This window comes from Chiloscyllium punctatum, chromosome 14, assembly GCF_047496795.1.
Source record: "Chiloscyllium punctatum isolate Juve2018m chromosome 14, sChiPun1.3, whole genome shotgun sequence".
In the NCBI taxonomy this organism is placed as follows: Eukaryota; Metazoa; Chordata; class Chondrichthyes; order Orectolobiformes; family Hemiscylliidae; genus Chiloscyllium; species Chiloscyllium punctatum.
In genome coordinates this window covers 70,609,165-70,629,955 of record NC_092752.1, presented here as the reverse complement: position 1 = coordinate 70,629,955, position 20,791 = coordinate 70,609,165, and the positions used below count along the sequence as shown (strand labels likewise).

Sequence of the window (20,791 nt, the reverse complement as noted above, 5' to 3'; positions counted from 1 at the left end):
TGACCCCCTCACACTCATGTGATTACTGTCACACTGAATCCCTCACACTCACTCTGTCACTGTCACCCTGATTCCCTCACACTCACTCCATCATCCTGACACTGACACCCTCACACTCACTCCATCACCATCAGCCTGACCCCCTCACACTCATCCTTCACAGTCAACCTGACCCCCAACACTCACTCCATCACCGTCCCCATGACCTCCTCACACTCACTACATCATCATCACCCTGATTCCTTCGCATTCACTCCATCAGTGCTACTCTGACCTCCTCACACTCACTCCAGCAGTGTCACCCAGACGCCCTCATACTCACTCCCTCACCATCACCTTGACCCCCTCACATTCACTCTATTACCATCACACTGACCCCCTCACACTCGCTCCATCAATTTTTACCCTGACCTCCTCACACTCACTGCATCACTGTCACCTTGACCCCATCACACTCACTCCATCGTCCTCACCCTAACAACCTCATACTCACTCCATCATCCGCACGCTTTCCAACTCACAGTCACTCCATCACCGTCACACTGACGCCTCACACTCACTCCATCAGAGTCACCCTGATCCCCTCACAAACACTCATTAATTCTCACACTATCCCTTTCTCACACACTCCATCATCCATACCCTTTCCCCCTCACACTCACTCCAACACCGTCACAATCATCCCCTCACACTCACTCCTTCACCGTCACTTTGACCACCTTGCACTCACTCCATCACCATCAAAATGACCCCCTCATACTCCCTCCATCACTGTCACCCCGACCAAATCACACTCATTCCATCACACTCACCCTGACTCAATCACACTCACACCATCTCCGTCATCCTGATCCCCACACTCCATCACGGTCTCCCTGACCCCCTCACACTCAATCCATCACTGTCGCTCTGAACCCCTCACACTCACTGGGTCACCGTCACCCTGATTCCCTCACACTCACTGCATCACTATCACCCTGACTCCTTCATGTTCACTCCATCAGTGTTACCCTGACCTCATCACACTCACTCCAGCAGTGTCACCCAGACGCCCTCATACACACTCCCTCACCGTCACCTTGACACCCTCACATTCAGTCTGTCACCATCACACTGACCTCCTCACACTCCCTCCATCAGTGTTACCCTGACATCCTCACACTCACTCCATCACCGTCACCTTGCCCCCCTCACACTCACTCCATCATCCTCACGTTAAAACCCTCACACTCACTCCATCATCCGCACCCTTTCCTCGTCACAGTCACTCCATCACCGTCACACTGACGCCTCACACATACTCCATCACAGTCTTCCTGATCCCCGCAAACTCACTCCATCACCGTCCCAATCATCCCACCACACTCACTCCTTCTCCATCACTTTGAGCCCCTTGCACTCACTCCATCACCGTCACAATGACCCCATCACACTCGCTTCATCACCGTCACACGGACCAACTCACACTCACTCCATTACACTCACCCTGACTCAATCACCATAACTCCATCTCCGTCATCCTGAACCCCACATTCCATCACTGTCTCCCTGACCCCCTCACACTCACTGCATCACCGTCACCCTGATCCCCTCACACTCACTGCATCATCGTCACCCTGACCAACTCACACTCACTCCATTACACTCACCCTGATTCAATCACCCTAACTCCATCTCCGTTATCCTGAACCCCACACTCCATCACTGTCTCCCTGACCCTCTCACAATCGCTCCATCACTGTCACCCTGACCCCCTCACATTCACTCCTTCACCATCATACTGATCCCCCCACAGTCACTCCTTCACTGTTTCCCTGACCCCCTCACACTCACTCCATCACCGTCTCTCTGATCCCCTCACACTCACTCCATCACCGTCACCCTGACCCTTTCACACTCACTCCATATCCGTCACCCTGACACACTCACGCTCACTCCATCATCCTCACACTTTCTCCCTCACACTCACTCCATCACCGTCCCAATGATCCCTTCACACTCTCTCCTTCTCCGTCACTTTGACCCCCTCACACTCGCTTCATCACTGTCACCCGGACCAACTCACACTCACTCCATCACACTCACCCTGACTCAATCACACTCACTCCATCTCCATCATCCTGGACCCCACACTGCATCACTGTCTCTCTGACCCCCTCACACTCAATCCATCGCAGTCGCTCTGATCCCCTCACACACACGTGGTCACCGTCACCCTGATTCCCACACACTCACTCCATCATCGTGACACTGACACCCTCACACTCACTCCATCACCATCAGCCTGAACCCCTCACACTCAAACCTTCACAGTCAACCTGACACCCTCACATTCACTCCATCACCGTCACCATGACCCCCTCACACACTCTACATCACCATCAACCTGACTACCTCACATTCATTCCATCTGTGTTACCCTAACCTCCTCACACTCACTCCAGCAGTTGCACCCAGGCGCCCTCATACTCACTCCCTCACTGTCACCTTGACACCCTCACATTCACTCTATCATCAACACACTGATCCCCTCAGTCTCACTCCATCATCCTCACCCTAACAACCTCACTCTCTCTCTATCATCCACACCCTTTCCTCCTCACAGTCACTCCATCACCGTCATACTTACGCCTCACACTCACTCCATATCCATCACCCTGATCCCCTCACGCTCACTCCATCATCCACACCCTTTCACCCCCACACTCAATCCATCACCATTTCAATCATCCCTTCACACTCACTCCTTCTCCATCATTTTGACCCCCTCGCACTCATTCCATCACCATCACAATGACCCCCTCACACTCGCTTCATCACTGTCACCCGGACCAACTCACACTCACTCCATCACACTAACCCTGACTCAATCACACTCACTCCATCTCCGTCATCCTGAACCCCATACTCCATCGCTGTTTCCCTGACCCCCTCACACTCGCCCAATCAATGTCACTCTGACCCCCTCACACTCACTCCTTCACCATCACTCTGACCAACTCACACTCACTCCTTCACCATCATACTGATCCCCTCGCCATCACACTGATTCCCTCACCCTCACTCCATCACCGTCACTCTGACCCCCTCACACTCACTCCATCACCGTCACCCTGACATCCTCACACTCACTCCATCTCCGTCACACTGACCCCCTCACACTCACTCCATCACCGACACCCTGACGTCCTCACACTCACTCCATCATCATCAGCCTGGGTCCCTCACACTTACTTCATCACCATCACCCTAACCCGCTTCATACTCATTCATCACCGTCATCCTGACTCCAAAACACTCACAAATTGTCCATCACTTTGACCCCCTCACATACACTCCTTCACAGTCAACCTGACCACTTCACACTCAATCCATCACTGTCACCATGACTCCCTCATATTCACTCCATCAGTGTTACCCTGACTGCCTCACACTCATTCCATCAGTGTCACTCAGACGCCCTCATACTCACTCCCTTGTGACGCCTTGACCCCCTCACATTCGCTCCATCACCATCACACTGACCCTCTCACTCTCACTCCTTCACCATCACTCTCTCCCCCCACACTCACTCCATCATTGTTACCCTGACCTCCTCACACTCATTCCATCCCCTCACCCTGACCCCCTCACACTCACTCCATCATCCTCACACTAACCACCTCACACTCACTCCATCATCCACAACCTTTCCCCCTCACACTCACTCTATCACCGTCACAATTATCCACTCACACTCACTCCTTCTCCATCAATTTGACTCCCTCGCACTCACTCCATCACCGTCATTCTGACCAACTCACACTTACTCCATCACCCTCACTATGACCCCCTCACTCCATCACTGTCTCCGTGACCTCCTCACACTCATGCATCACCGTCACCCTGATCCCCTCACACTCGCTCCATCAACGTCACCTTGACCACCTCTCACTCACTCCATCACACTCACCCTGACTCAATCACACTCACTCCTTCTTCGTCATCCTTAACCACACATTCCATCACTGTCTCCCTGACTCCCTCACACTCGCTCCATCTCTGTCACCCTAATACCCTCACACTCACTCCTTCACCATCACACGGATCCCCTCACACTCACTCCATCAACGTCTCTCTCATCCGCTCACACTCACTCCATCACTGTCACCCAGACCGCCCCGTACTCATTCCATCACCATCACCCTGACCACCTCACACTCACTCCATTACAGTCAACCTGAGCCCCTCACACTCACTCCATCAACGTCAGTCTGACCCCCTCATAGTCACACGATCACATTGACACTGATAGCTTCCCACTTGCTCCATCAACGTCAGGTAATCCCCTCACACTCACTCCAGCACCATCACACTGATCCGCTCACACTCCCTCCATCAATGTCACGCTGAAGTCTCACTCTCACTCCATCACCGTCACCCTTAACCTCTCACAGTCATCCCGTCACCATCACCATGACCCGGCACACTCACTCAATCACAGTCACCCTGACCGCCCCGTACTCACTCCATCACCGTCACTCTGCACACCTCACACTCAGTCCATCATCCTCACACCAATCCTCTCACACTCACTCCATCATCCACACCCTTTCCCCTCACATTCACTCCATCACCGTCACAATCATCCACTCACACTCACTCCTTCACCGTCACCCTGACCAACTCACACTCACTCCATCACATCACTCCATCAGTGTCACCCTGACGCCCTCATACTCACTCCCTCGCCATCATCTTGACCCCCTCACATTCACTCCATCACCATCACACTGACCCCCTCACTCTCACTCCTTCACTATCAATCTCTCCCCCTCACACTCACTCCATCAGTGTTCCCCTGACCTCCTCGCATTCGCTCCATCCCCCTCACCTTGACCCCCTCACACTCACTCCATCATCCTCACCCTAACCCCCTCACACTAACTCCATCATCCACACCCTTTCCCCCTCAGTCACTCCATCACCGTCTCACTGACGCCTCACACTCACTCTATCACAGTCACCCTGATCCCCTCACACTCATTCTATCACCGTTACACTGACCCCCTCACACTCACTCCATCAGTATAACCCTGACCTCCTTACACTCACTCCATCCCCCTCACCTTGACCCCCTCAAACTCACTCCATCATCCACATGCTTTCTCCCCACATTCACTCCATCACCGACACACTGACGCCTCACACTCACTCTATCACAGTCACCCTGATCCCCTTACACTCTTCTATCACCGTCACCCTGACCCTTTCACAGTCACTCCATATCTGTCACCATGACCCCCTCACACTCACTCCATCATCCTCACACTAACCCCGTCACACTCACTCCATCATCCACACACTTTCCCCCTCAAACTCAATCCACCACTGTCACAATCATTCACTCCTTCTCCGTCACTTTGACTCCCTCGCACTCACACAATCAACGTCACAATGACACCCTCACACTCGCTCCATCACCGTCACCCTGACCAACTCACACTCACTCCATCACCGTCACCCTGACCCCTACACTCCATCATTGTCTCCCTGAACTCCTCACACTCACTGCATCACCGTCACCCTTATCCCCTCACACTAATTCTATCACCGTTACCCTGACCACCTCACACTCACTCCGTCACCGTCACCCTGACCCTTTCATAGTCACTCCATATCCATCACCCTGACACCCTCACACTCACTCCATCATCCTCACTCTAACCCACTCACACTCACTCCATCATCCACACCCTTTTCCCCTTCACACTCACTCCATCACCGTCACAATCATCTACTCACACTCACTCCATCTCCGTCACTTTGACTCCCTCGCACTCACTCAATCAACGTCACAATGACCCCCTCACACTCGCTCCATCACCGTCACCCTGACCACCTCACACTCACGCCATCGTCGTCAGACTGCACCCCTCACACTCACTTCATCACCATCAACCTAACTAGCTCCTACTCATTCATCACCATCACCCTGACTCCGAAATACTCACTACTTCTCCATCACTTTGACCCCCTCACATTCACTCCTTCACAGTCAACCTGACCCCCTCACACTCAATGCATCACCGTCAGCATGACTCCCTCATATTCACTCCATCAGTGTTACCCTGACCTCATCACACTCACTCCATCAGTGTCACTCAGACGCTCTCATACTCTCCCTCGCCGTGAGCTTGACGCCCTCACACTCATGCCTTCACAGTTACACCGATCCGGTTACTCTCACTCCATCACCATCACAGTGATCCCATCACACTCACTCCGTCACCATCACCCTGACCCCAACACACTCACTCCAACACAATCACACTCATCCCCCACACTCACTCCATCACTGTCACACTGCCTTCCTCACTCTCACTCCATCACCGTCACCCTGACACCCACCACCCTCCTGACTCCCTCACACTCACTCCATTAATGTCACCCTGACCCCCTGCCACACACTCTATCTCCATCACCCTGAACATCTCACACTCACTCCATCACGGTCACATTGACCCCATCACACTCGCTCCATCACCAACACCATGAAGCCCTCACTCTCACTCCATCACCGTCACCGTTAACCTCTCTCACTCATCCCGTCACCGTCACCATGAACCTGTCACACTCACTCCATCACAGTCACCTTGACAGCCTCATTCTCACTCCATCACCATCACCTTCACCCCCTCACACTCACTCCATCACCATCACCTTGACCCCTCACACTCGCTCCATCATCGTCACACTGATACCCTCACACCCACTTCATCACAGTCACACTGACCGCCTCACACTCTCTCAATCGCCATCAGCATTAACACCTCACACTCACACTATCAACGTCAACCTGACCATCTCACAGTCACTCCATCACTGTTACAATGTCCCCTCACACTCACTCCATCACCGTCACCTTGACCCCTCACACTCACTCCATCACTGTGACTCTAACCCCTCACACTCACTCCATCATGTCACCTTGATCCCCTCACTCTCACTCCTTCACTGTCACTCTGACCCCCTCGCACACACCCTCACCGTTGTCCAGACCGCCGCATACTCATTCGATCACCGTCACCCTGACCCCCCACACTCACTCCATCATCGTCACCCTGACCCCCTCACACTCACTCCATCATCCTCACCCTGACTTCCTCACACTCACTCTATTATACTCATCCAGTCCTCCTCACACTCACTCCATCCCTACCGCCCTGACCCTCACTTTTTTCCATCACTGTCACCCTGACCCCCTCACACTCCCTCCATTACCATCACTCTGACAATCCCACACCTCACTCCATCACCGTCACACTGATCCCCTCACACTCACTCCATCACCGTCACCCTGATACCCCCTCACACTGACTCCATCGCAGTCACCCTGACCCCATCACACTCACTCCATTGCCAACACCCTGACCCCTTCACACTCACTCCATCGCTAACACCCTGACCCCCTCACACTCACTACGTCACACAATGCCCCGCACGACATCCCCAGTCACGCTCACCACCACACACTCCACCACCATCACACACACTGCCCCACAGCACCCGCACCATCACGCATACCCCCATACACTCCACCACCATCACAAACACTGCCCCACAGCACCCTCCCCGTCACGCTCATCCCCACACTCTCCAGCACCATCACAAACACTGCCCCACACCACCCTCACCGTCACGCTAACCACCACACACTCTACCAAACTCACACATACTGCCCCACACCACCCCCACCGTCATGGTCACCCCATCACACTCCACCACTGTCAGACACACTGCCCCACACCACCCTCACCGTCATCCTCACCCTCACACACTCCACCACCATCACACATACTGCCCCACACCACCCCCACCATCACGCTCACCCCCACACTCTCCACCACCATCACATACACTGCCCCACACCACACCCACCATCACGCTCACCCCCACACTCTCTGCCACCATCACACACACTGCCCCACACCACCCTCACTGTCATCCTCACGCCCACACACTCCACCACCATCACACACATTGCCTCACACCATCGCAACCGTCATGCTCACTCCCACACACTCCAAAACCATCACACGCACTGCCACACATCACCCCCTGTCACGCTCACAACCACACATTCCACCGCCCTCACACACACTGCACCACACAATCACCACCATTACGCTCACACCCACACACTCCACCAAACTCACACACACTGCCCCACATCACCCCCACCGTCACGCTCGCCCCCACAAAATCCACCACCCTCACACACACTGCCCGACACAATCCCTACTATCAGGCTCACCCCCACACATTGCTCCACATCACCCTCACCTTCGCACTCACTCCCACATAATCCACCATTCTCCCACATACTCCCCTACCATGACGTTCACTCTCCTGCACAGTCGCCCATCATCATGCTTACTCCGTCGCACACTCCCTCAGCATCACGCTCACACGCCCACGCAGCGTCCCACCATCACACTCCTCACACACCTTAAACTGAGCTCCTGCCTGTGAACACCGACACAGTTGATCCCTCCTAAGTGGCCTTTAACCCCGTCCCCATTCTATTCCCTGAGTAACAGACAGTTGGTCCCACACAATGTGTTCTGTTTGTGATATCCTGTTGTACCGGTCTCAGCCACAGCCTACGGTGCCACTCCACCTATTACCCCCCAGTAACGGCTCATGTTCTCACACCCACTATGTCCCCGAGCAATGGCATTTGGCCCAAGCTCCTTACTGTTGCCCTGGTAATGGCCTGATATGTCGTCCCAATCTCTGTACCCTAGCATCGGCCTGGAGATCGACAACCCTCCTCTGTTCCCCCAGCACCGAAGGATTCGAGGAAGACAGTAACAGTGGGAGGTTATAATCGCAAGATGGAGACAGAGTGAATGTGATTGGGGGGAAGGCAACGACAGTGGAATTGAGTGTGTAAGTGGGAAAAGGAGAGAGTAATAGCAGTGCAGTGTGAGAGTGGGACGGATATATGGAGGGAGAGGGACAAAGGGAGCAAGGTGAATTCTGCTGAGAGCCAAGTTGGAGTGGGAGACCCAGAGGTGAAAGTAAGGGCAGAGGGAGTTAAACCCAGCTGCTGAGCTCAGGGCGCGGTGCACTCCCCTTCCCTGAGGACCAGGACGTGGGGCTGAGTCTGTCTCTCTCCAGCTCAGCTTCTCCAACACAAAGACACACAACAACATCGGTCATTCTGCTGCACAGCACGCTTTAATGAACAGTTTTATTGTTTACAAATGGAAGTGATGGATACAGTCAGTGGGATGGTGCCTTTTCTCACTGGCCCCTGAGTTGTGAGAAACATTTAAATGTGTTCCTTGTAACCCCCCTGTGGGATAAGGATGAACAAACCAACGCTACCCTCAGTCTGTTACCATAGCGACAGGCTGCTCCATTGCTGAAACACTGAACTGAAATGAAAAAATCCCGGATGGATTGATTAATGAGGGAAATTGATGGATGGATGGATTTGGGTGAAGGGATATTTCAGCACATTCTTCAGCTGCTGCCTGAACTTAGTCTGGGTCACGGCATAAATCGTGGTGTTTGTGCAGCAACTGAGGAGCTGCAGCATGAAGCCCAATTCCAGCACAAAGGGATGGAGATACAGAGGGGTATACACAATCCACAACATCCGGTAGCATAAAGAATACAGCATGAACGTTGACCACAACAGGATGAAATTGGCCGAGATCACAAACAGTAAAATGATGGATTTTTTTCGGTTTCTCATTTCAGTGTCAGACTGAGCGTCCCCATTGGTGTGAGCACGGAGTCTCCTGCGGGCTCTGCTGGTCACAAAAATGTGTCTGACGGTGAGAACATTGAGCAGCAGAATCAGGAGAAATGGGACACACGGGGTTCGAATGTGGTGGAGGAACTCGATTGTGATCCAGACAATGGAGAATAGAACAGCGTCTGTTCCATCACAAAACCAGGGGTCGTTCCACAGCCCACACTGAGCCGTGAGCATAAAATACCAGGAAATGTTCTTTAAACAGCTCAGCACAGTCACTGCTCCCAGAACCACAGCCGCCGTTTTCTCACTGCAATATTTACTTTTCAGCTTCTGGCAACAAATGGCCACAAACCGATCAAAGGTGAAAGTGACGGTGAACCAGACAGAGCAGTCAGTGGCTGCATAAAGCAGGACGGCGTGGATATTACACACAGGGATGGAATCCCTCAGGAAATAAAACTGTTCCCGATAAACAATGGGAATGTGTCTCAGGATCAGGTCGAGGATAATGACCAGGAGATCCGCCGCTGCCATGGCCCCCAGGTAACGTCTGACACATGGAGACAATCCACAATCTTTATAAAGCAAAACGTAGATGGTCACTATGTTAACTGTGAGGAAGGAAAACAAACCCATTATCCATCAGCCTGGAGGCAAAGGGACCCGTTAGATGGGGGACCCAGTGAGATTTTCAAATGTGTCCCTGTATTCAGGGATTTATTAAAATAATTGGAGCTGGAATAACAAATGGGAAGGTCGTTATTACTGACAAAAATGTGACATAAACCACAAGAAACCCTCCCTCCCCAAACACAGAGAGACACATCCATAAGGACAGATGGTTTCTTGAACATTCCCACACTTTCGATCACACGAGAGCAGACACAGGTCACTCCTCCCCAGTTCCTAATACGGAGGGTGGAAACGTTGCTGTCCTAAAGGAATCTCTCCCAAGTTTCCTGAAGACAAACGAAGTTTGGGAATTTCTGTATTTTGGTCTAAATTGTGGTCGATCCTGTGTCGTGAAGAAAAGTAAACGCAGGGAAAACGTATTCACCCCTTTAACTGCCAGAGGGGCCTTCGGAACACTGTCTCCTTCTCCTTGGAACGGGATCTCTTCCCTCGGGATCTTATCGTTTGTTCAATTCACTGACGTCCGGCCGTTCACAAACAATGTCAGGGCCAGAACGTTCTGGGGAATGGCAGTTATGAAATGTCAGGGACAGAACGTTCTGGGGAGTGTCAGTTATAGAGTGTCAGGGACAGAACTTTCCTGGGAATGTCAGTTCTAGAATGTCGGGAACAGAACGTTCCGGGGAATGGCAATTCTAGAATGTCGGGGACGGAACTTTCCTGGGAATGTCAGTTATAGAATATCGGGAACAGAACGTTCTGGGGAATGACAGTTCTAGAATGCCGGGGACGGAATGTTCCTGGGAATGTCAGTTATAGACTGTCGGGGATGGAACGTTCCTGGGAATGTCAGTTATAGAATATTGGGGACAGAACGTTCCGGGGAATGTCAGTTATAGAATGTCAGGGACAGAAGGTTCCGGGGAATGTCTATTATAGAATGTCGGGGACAGAATGTTCCAGCAAATGTCAGGTATAGAATGTCAGGGACAGAATGTTCCGGTTAATGTCAGTTATAGAATGTCAGGGACAGAATGTTTTGGGTAACCCCTTGACCTGTCCATGACCTTTCCCCCCTACCCACCCCAACAACATGATGTACTTTACCTGGACACACTGTAACATTAATGGAGTGAGAGACAGAGGGTCCAATCACAGGAATGGGAATTAAAGGCATTACCAGATCAGCTGAAAGGGTGAGATATACCACATTCTCAATCCACCTCACAGAACCAGCCCAGACACAATACACCCAGAGGAGATATCTGTTCACCGTGGAACACGGTGTAGACCAGGTCAGTGTACTGCTCAGTCTAAGCCAGCAATCTGTCCAGATTCATATATTGCACTGGTCAATACAATGCAGCATAGATCATGTCAGGGCACTTATCTTCAAACGCAGACGAGACACCTGTCCAGTTTGGGAAGCTGGGATAGAGACAGAAAAGCTGCAGATGCTGGAGTCCAAAGTAGACAGGCAGGAAGCTGGGAGAACACTGCAATCCAGACACAATCAGGACGTGGAGAAGTCGACATTTCGGTTGTAACCGTTCTGTAAGAATCCTGAAGGAGGGCTACACCTGAAACATCAAATTCTATACTTCCTGATGCTTCCTGGATTGCTGTGTTCCTGCAGCAAGTATTCAGCATGGGAAGCAATGCAGACCACATCCATTCATTGATCTATAAACCCAGACTAGATATCTGTCCAGCACGGGGAGCTGTGCAGACCACAGCAGGGCACAAATGTGTTAACCTGAAACAAATAGCCATCCACCATGGGGAGCTGCACTGACCACATCATTGCAGTATCGATAAACCTCAACCAGATAGTCTGACCAGCACAGCAACCTGTACAGTGATCACCCATGAATTCATCTGTAACCCAGGAGCAGTTACCCTCCCAGCATGGAGTACTGTGTACACCACCCCTGTGCGTTGCTCAGTAACACTATGTTAGATCCCTGCCCAGTGTGGGGAAACTTGCAGCCCATGCTGGAAATGACAGAATGTACTGCTCCCACCCATCTACAGCTCCATATCTCCATTGTTGCCCTGACAAGAGGGTGCTATGGGTGTGAACATCACTGTCAGAGAGCGATGGCGGGGGAATCAGTTTAAATATCACCACATGGGAGGGGTTTGGGGTATAGACAGAGAGGTGGAGACTGAGAGACAGTATCATGGAAGGATGTGTTCCCAGGTTGCAGAATGCTGAAATGTAGACACTTCGATAGCATCCTGTAACATGAGCCAGTCTTCCCAGGAAAGATGGGAAAAAGGGATATTGGTGTGAGGTCAGCTGAAGTGTGGTTTTGAAATAACGTTTATGTAATTTTAATAAGTGTCTTTTTGAAACAGTATCTTGCTATAGAGTTGGAGTGGGGTAATAAGCAGTTAAGAGAAAGGGGGTCTCAGAGTTGTGAATAGTTGATGTAAAATGTTCAGTTTCAGAGTTAAAAAAATAAATTGATGTTTTTATTTAAACAGTGGAATTTGGGAGATCTCTGTCACTCATATTTTAACAGTTTACAAGGCAAATTGAGCATTTCTTTATGTTTAGTTTAAAGTACCAGATGAGCTCAATGTTGTGTCCTAACAATTGCTGTGTGTGTATCTGTGTGTCTCTGTGTGGGGCAGGTCTGGCAGTCTCTGTGGTGTTAGAAGTGATGCAATGCTACCCACTGCTGGCCTCCACACGCCACTGCACAGGCATTGGCAGAGGGTGAAAACCAACAGGGATACATTCAGAGAGGGGGAGGGGGAGGGCAGCTGCTCACAGCACCATCCAAACTGATGTCTTATCCATGGACTGATCTAAATGTCCTTTAAACGTTGTAACTGTCCCTGCTTTCACCACTTCCTCTGGAAGTTCATTCCATACCCAAGCCAGATTCTGTCTAAAATAATTACCTCTCATGACTTTTGTAAATCTTTTTCCTCGCACCTTAAAATATCCCTCAGTTTTGAATCCCCAACTCTAGAGAAAAGGCATCAGCCCTTCAGCTTACCTGTACCCCTCATTATTTTATAAACCTGTACAAAGTTACCGCTTAATCTCATATTCTTCAGTGAAAAAAATCCCAGCCTATCCAGCCTATCCTTATAGCTCACTCCCTCCTTTCCCAGCAACATCCAGATTAATCTCTTCTGAACCCTCTCCAGCTTAATAATATCAACGTCAGTAATATCAAAGTGAATAGTCAACGTATTTTCTTAGTTTACGGGGAGCCCAAAACTAGAGGACATAGGCTTAAAGTGAGAGGGGAAACATTTAAAAGTGACCTAATGGGCAGCTGTTTCACCCAGAGGGTGATTTGCCGATGGAATGGGCGGGCAGGATGACCAGACTGGACACAGTATTCCAGAAGAGGTCACACCAATATCCTGTACAACCACAACATTGACGTTCCAATTCCGATACTCAAAGGTCTCACCAATGAAGACAAGTGTGTTAAACACCTTCATAACCACACTATCTATATGAGATGCAAATTTTATAGAATTATAATGACGGACTAGGTTTCTGTGCTACAACACTGCCAAAGGCCCTGCTTTTAATTGTATAGGTCCTGTTCTTGTTTCATTTACCAAATCTAATACCTCGCATTAATCTAAACTAAACTTCACCTGCCACCCCTCAGCCCAGTGAGTGATATTACTGTCACCTCACCCTCTACTTTCAATTTTAAAATGCCCATCTCTCCCCAGGAAGCCTGCACACTCCGGCCTTGACTTTCACAAAGACCCTGAGCTTGGTTTGCCTTGTGTGGTTAGGGGGAGGAGGAACAGATTGCAGACACAGTCAGTGGGGAGGAGAGGCTGGACAGTAATCATTTCATGGTTTGAGGAAAAGGGGAGTTGCACGTGAGAGTTGGGGACGAGGGTGTATTGGGACCAGAAATTAAGCTTTTCCTTCGTCTCTGATAATAAATATCTGTTTGAGACTCTTCATTGGGCAGAGTGTGTCTGCAGAATTTCATTCTCTAATATTGCAGATTACAGATAATAGCGATTAAAGACGTTCATAGTTAATTTCGATGGCACAGCATGTACCCTCAATATCCTACAGTTGAGACAAATATCTTGCATTTGTTTAATAATACAAAGTGTTTTTTGTGATTCAGTATGTTAGAAACGAAAATCGCTTCTTAATAATCGCTCTAGACAAATTCAGGAAAACAAAGTTTTATTAGCAAGTCTGCAGAGTCGGGCACCCTTCTGAGTAAAAGGCGCGCTGAGGCTTACAAAGTTTCTCATTATATACAGTACAAATCCCTCCCCTCCTTGGCTCTAACAAGCCATGAGGTTCACATTCTTAAAAACATCATTATTCTTCGATTTACACCCTTATCACAAAGTCTGCAACAAATGTCTCCAGACCCTCCCCTCCCTGGCTCTAACGAGCCATGAGGTTCACATTCTTAAAAACATCATTATTCTTTGATTTGCACCCTTATCACAAAGTCTTCAGAGTCTCCAAAGTTGTTTCTCTCACCCTGCAGTATTATCAGTCAAGGCCTCATTCTTCCCTGCCTGTGTTAATGGTTTCATCAATCAAGGGCCTGTTTGTTTTTACTCTGCTCACAAATTGTCAGCATTCTGCACAATTTAAACTATTCTACTTTTGAGTATACAAAATGTTTTAGAAAAGAAACAAAAGTTTTGTCTTTTATTATAGATCAGTCTGTGGTCCAGGCACATCTTAAAGTTTAAACCGAAATTACCTCTCACAATTCCACCCTTTTCTTTCTTTAAGATGTGCCTGACCAATATAGCCCCCCCTCCTCAAGGGCCCGGGAAATCCTTGGTCTTTCGCAGCAACATCACTTTAAGTTCACGTGTCCCATGTTGTGGAACCACCACTGCCTGGAGTCGGGAAATATTTTTCTGAATTAAAAACTGAATACAGGGAGTTAGGCAGGGTAATATGAGGAGAAGCATCACACCCCCCCAACCACCAGCAACGCCGTGCGCCACCAGACTTGTGTGGTTGCATTCAACACACTCTGACAGGGGCTGATACCCACCTCAATCTTCCATTTCCCTTCAACACACAACTGGCCTTCCGGGCTGTTAGTCAGTCTCCACCTCTGTCCTTTTCTTTCGTTGACATGTGTCCAATTATACTGATGTAACTCCCATATATCTAAGCTATGACCAGACCACGGCCATTGTTCAGTCATATGCGGCCCCCCACAAACCCAGCAATTGCTAACATTTAAAACAGTGGCTATTCTAGAGGTGAGATCAATAAACAGGTTTTGTGTAACATCAGGGAGTTCAATTTTTCCTTCTACCTCTTCGTATACGGATGGCACTTTAGGGAGCACGACCGTTCCCTAACGGTCTTGCTCCTTCCCCAACCCCCGATCAGTGATCTGTATCTTGGTCTCCTTGACTCTGTCAACCTGCTCCCTGAGCAACACGGAGGATAGGTCCCACCTCCCAGTTTTGCTAATAGACACCCAGCGGTCATTTATAGGGCATCCACGGATTTTGCCACCGTATCCTTTATTATATACCTGATAATAGGGTCTCCCATCCTCCCAACATTCATGGCGTGCACTCACATCGTAACACCAATCGTCCACATTGGAATGGGACACAATGTTCCCGAGTAGATTCAAATCCCAAGTCTTACTATAGTTCGACATTTGTCACATCTCCCCTCACCCTCCTCCACATACAGGAGTAAACTGATCAATATCCCCACCAATACAGTCCAAGTAGAGTTCATTATTGCTGTCTTTTCAGTTTTACCACCAACGGCTTGTCCCCTTGCTCGCATTTCCAAGTGCTTTCTCCTTCAGGCGGAACAGGCCCCTTTATCCTTGACGCGTGGACCCACCCTTTTTCTTTCGTCCGAACAGCTGCTTCAGTTGTTAACAGAACCAGGAACGGTCCTTCCCACCGCGGCTGGAGTTTTTCGGCCTTCCAGGTCTTAACAAGTACCCAGTCTCCGGGCTCCACCTTATGCAAGAGGAAGTCGAGCGGCGGAGTGTGAGCCAGGAGACCTTTCCTCCGGAGTTCTCTTGGGCAAATTTGACCTCAGTGGGATCCCTCCTGCGCCACGTGGTGTACCACAGATTGAGGTCACCTTTGATATTGACGCAAATGGCATCTTGAATGTCTCTGCTGTGGACAAGAGCACTGGCAAAGAGAGCAAAATCACCATCACCAATAACAAGGGCAGGTTGAGTAAGGAGGAGATCGAGAGGATGGTGCAGGAAGCGGAGAGGTACAAAGGTCAGGATGATATGCAGCGTGAGAAAATTACAGCCAAGAATTCCCTGGAGTCGTACGCATTTAACATGAAGAGTTCAGTGGAGGAAGAGAAAACGAAAGGCAAGATCAGTGAGGAAGATAAGAACAAAGTCATCGAAAAGTGTAACCAGGCCATCTCCTGGCTGGAGGCAAACCAAACAGCAGAGAAGGAGGACTTTGAGCAGCAGTTGAAAGATTTGAAAAAAAAATATGCAAGCCCATCATTGCCAAACTTTACCCGGGAGGTATGCCCGAAGGGCCATTCTCAGAACAAGTCAGAAAGGACCCTTCTGGTGGACCAACAATTGAAGAGGTTGATTGAAACTTTAACTCTCTTCAAAGTAATATCATTTTCAGTTGGTCTCTCTTCTCCACCATTCCATCCCCCCACCTCCCTGAAATTGCAACAGTCCTTTAGAATTTCTCGGGGCTTCTGTAAACCCAGTTGATTTGGACATTTGCACAGTTAGGTAAATGATGGCCTACATTTCTGAAGTTTGGGTGTTTGAATGGTAGCAATTAAACGTGTCAATGGTGAATTTTTCTGCAAACTGTTTCCTGTATGTTTTATACATTGAGTAGTTTACACCCTTTTAGCTGCTAATGGAGTTCTTTCTCAGTTTTCTGCACACTACAAGAATGCACCGTATGATTCAGAAATTCAGTCAGTTGTCACTAATCCTGAGAAGTTATTGTTTAGACAGGTTATACTTACAGTTAAGCAAGCCAGCTATCCTTTCTGTCATGTAGTTGGAACAGTGTTCCCTTATAATAAATAGTATACAACAGAGATTCTATTTTCATACAGACCACAAGAAGGTGGTGTTATAACAATTGGCAGCCTTTGCAGACTTAATTTGTATGCAATTATTGGGGAAAGTAATCACAATTAAATATCTTTGGTGGAAAATGCATAACATCCGAGCAGTGGCTATCAATAATACAATTTCTCTCCGTGCACAACCAATTTTCAGATGATGTCCTTTGTGTTCTCCAAAAGCTTGTTTAACCATTTGAATCATTAAGTGGATAGGACCAATTTTCATGCATTGTGTGTCTGTTGCTGTCATAAATGTTTTCTTGTTTGCAGCAAAATTTAAGTTTTTTTTTGATACCTTCCAGACATTGATTCTCTCACAATCTTTTCCATTTTTATGACTTTTCTTTCAACTCTGTCTGTTTTTTTTTTCCCTTGGTTAATCATTCTTTGATATTCCCTTCCTGGAATCATTTTTCCTCACTGAGGAAACTGGGAGTCATGAACTATTTTCATAAAAGTGTGCAGTTGTTCATTAGTTGTCTTTTCTATTAAACTTCTTTCTGAGTCCACTCCAGTTAACTCTGCACAATGCCTACCTTCTTCGAGTTTATAGCACAGTTGTTTTCAACCCAAGTTTCTTACTCTTAACATGAATGCTAACTTCTATCATATTATGGTCACTGTAACCTTTAGAGTTTATTTTTACTTTGTGATCATGTATTAAACCTTCCTCAGTATATATTATCAGACGCAAAATAGCTTGATTCCCATTTGGATGTAGAACATATGATTCTAGAAAAGTGTCCTTCTGACTTCCTTAGGCAACTTGATTTTCCCAATCTACATGAAAATTAAAATCACCAGTGATAAATATACTGCCTGTTTTTTTTACACACCTTATTTTCTCCCTGAACTATTCTGTCCCAAAGAAAGCTACTGTTGATGGGTCTGTGGACAACTCCCAGCAGCATCTTTACCCATTATTTTTATAAGCTCCCACTTATATGGATTTTACAACATATGTTTCCAAGATCATTTCCTGCTACTTATACTTATTCTATCTACAAATAACAAAACATACCCCAGCCCATCCCTTAATCGCCTTAGATCCCTTATTTCCCATTGCCGAGGACTTCGTAATTTTCCCGTGATAATCTATCACAATTTAGCCAATTCCCGGACCTTCAGTCCCGTGATCGCCCAGGTTCCTTTGCAGGCACCCCCGGTCTTTGGATTCCTGTGTCCTACGTCTCTGTGAAACAGATCACAGGCACCCCGTAGGTACACGTTCCTCCGCAAACACGGTCTCTGCAAAATCCCTCACAGGCAAGCCCCGGTCTCTAGATACCTGAGTCCCACGTCTCTGTAGAAAAATCCACAGGCACCCCGTAGGTCCCCAGGCCTCCGGAAACACGGTCCCCGCAAGTTTTTTCTTACCTGGGTTCGGTGCACCGAAATTACTCGATCGTTAACCGTCCCCACTGCCTCGGCCACACCCCTCCTTTGTTTTCCTGAGCCTCCCGGATATCACTCGCTCAAGCCGCGCGGGGCGACAAGCAAGGAATCAGGGACTGCTGAAATCAGCAGGGTGCACCTTCTCCGATGTCCTTCCTCAGCTCCCCCCGCGGCCGGAGTGTTGATCCCGGACAACGAGCCCCCAAGTTGTTAGAAACGAAAATCGCTTCTTAATAATCGCTCTAGACAAATTCAGGAAAACAAAGTTTTATTAGCAAGTCTGCAGAGTCGGGCACCCTTCTGAGTAAAAGGCGCGCTGAGGCTTACAAAGTATCTCATTATATACAGTACAAATCCCTCCCCTCCTTGGCTCTAACAAGCCATGAGGTTCACATTCTTAAAAACATCATTATTCTTCGATTTACACCCTTATCACAAAGTCTGCAACAAATGTCTCCAGACCCTCCCCTCCCTGGCTCTAACGAGCCATGAGGTTCACATTCTTAAAAACATCATTATTCTTTGATTTGCACCCTTATCACAAAGTCTTCAGAGTCTCCAAAGTTGTTTCTCTCACCCTGCAGTATTATCAGTCAAGGCCTCATTCTTCCCTGCCTGTGTTAATGGTTTCATCAATCAAGGGCCTGTTTGTTTTTACTCTGCTCACAAATTGTCAGCATTCTGCACAATTTAAACTATTCTACTTTTGAGTATACAAAATGTTTTAGAAAAGAAACAAAAGTTTTGTCTTTTATTATAGATCAGTCTGTGGTCCAGGCACATCTTAAAGTTTAAACCGAAATTACCTCTCACAAGTAATAGAAACCTGATTATACTAAATCCATATCGAGCTGAAAGCAGGCAGTTAAAGTATGACCCAAAATCTGGGTATGGTAGTGTCCCTGTCTCTGAGCCAGAACTCTGGATTTGATTCCAATTCCTGACTTGTGTGGTAATTCAAGTCCTGCCTGTTGCAGAGGTATGACCCAGCATGTAAGTACCGTCTGATGAACAAACACACAGGAGAATAATGTTACAGCTTTATGGGTATTGCTGAGTGATGCTAAGGGGAGGTGACAGTCATATCACACACTCGTCTGAGGGTTGGCAGATGGAGTTTAGTTTGAATTAATGCGAGGTATTCGATTTGGTAAATCAACCAAGTGCAGGACCTATACAATTAAAAGTAGAGCCTTTGACAGTGCTGTAGTACAGAAACCTAGGCTGTCAGGTTTAATTCTTTAAAATTTACATCTCATGTAGATAGTGTCGTTAAGAAAGTGTTTAACACACATGTCTTCATAGGAAAGACCTTTGAGTATCAGAATGGTGACGTCATGTTGAGGTTGGACAGGATATTGGTGAGGCCTCTTTTTGGGCACAAAGGTCAAGGTGTAAATCCCACAGAAGTGTCTCAGCATACATCTGAACAAACTGATTAAACTGATTGTAGAATTGTGACCTGATAGAGAAGGAAGAGGTGTCAGTATTGCATTTCAGAATTTAGGCCCAGGATGACTGAAAGTACAGCCATTCGTGTTGATTGGAGTCACATTTCGCAGCGGTAAAGGTTTATAAAATCAAAATAGTCATGGGTAGGGGGAGTAGTCAGGGGTTTTCCCCAGATTAGGGGCATCCAAAACTAGAGGGCATTGGTGGAAAGTGAGAGGCTTTGATGAGGCCTAAAGGGCCCCTTTTCACACAGAGGGTGGTGTGCGTATGGAATGAACTGCCAGACGAAGTGGTGGAGGCTGGTACAACTACAGCATGTAAAAGGCATCTAGATGCTGACATACTTGCCGAGATTTTCCAGCAATTTCTGTATTTCTTTAAAAAATGAATTCATTTTAACACAGGTATTCTGATTAAATTAAACATTTTAATTTTTTTATTGACACAGGGACATATAAACATATCTTCAA

The 20,791-nt window shown here is 48.3% G+C and overlaps 1 pseudogene; it reads left to right on the top strand.

Moving 5' to 3' along the window:
* The window catches only part of LOC140485513 (heat shock 70 kDa protein-like), an 87,190-nt pseudogene extending 70,214 nt beyond the window's left edge, over positions 1-16,976 (top strand).
* The last annotated feature ends 3,815 nt before the right edge of the window (positions 16,977-20,791 follow it).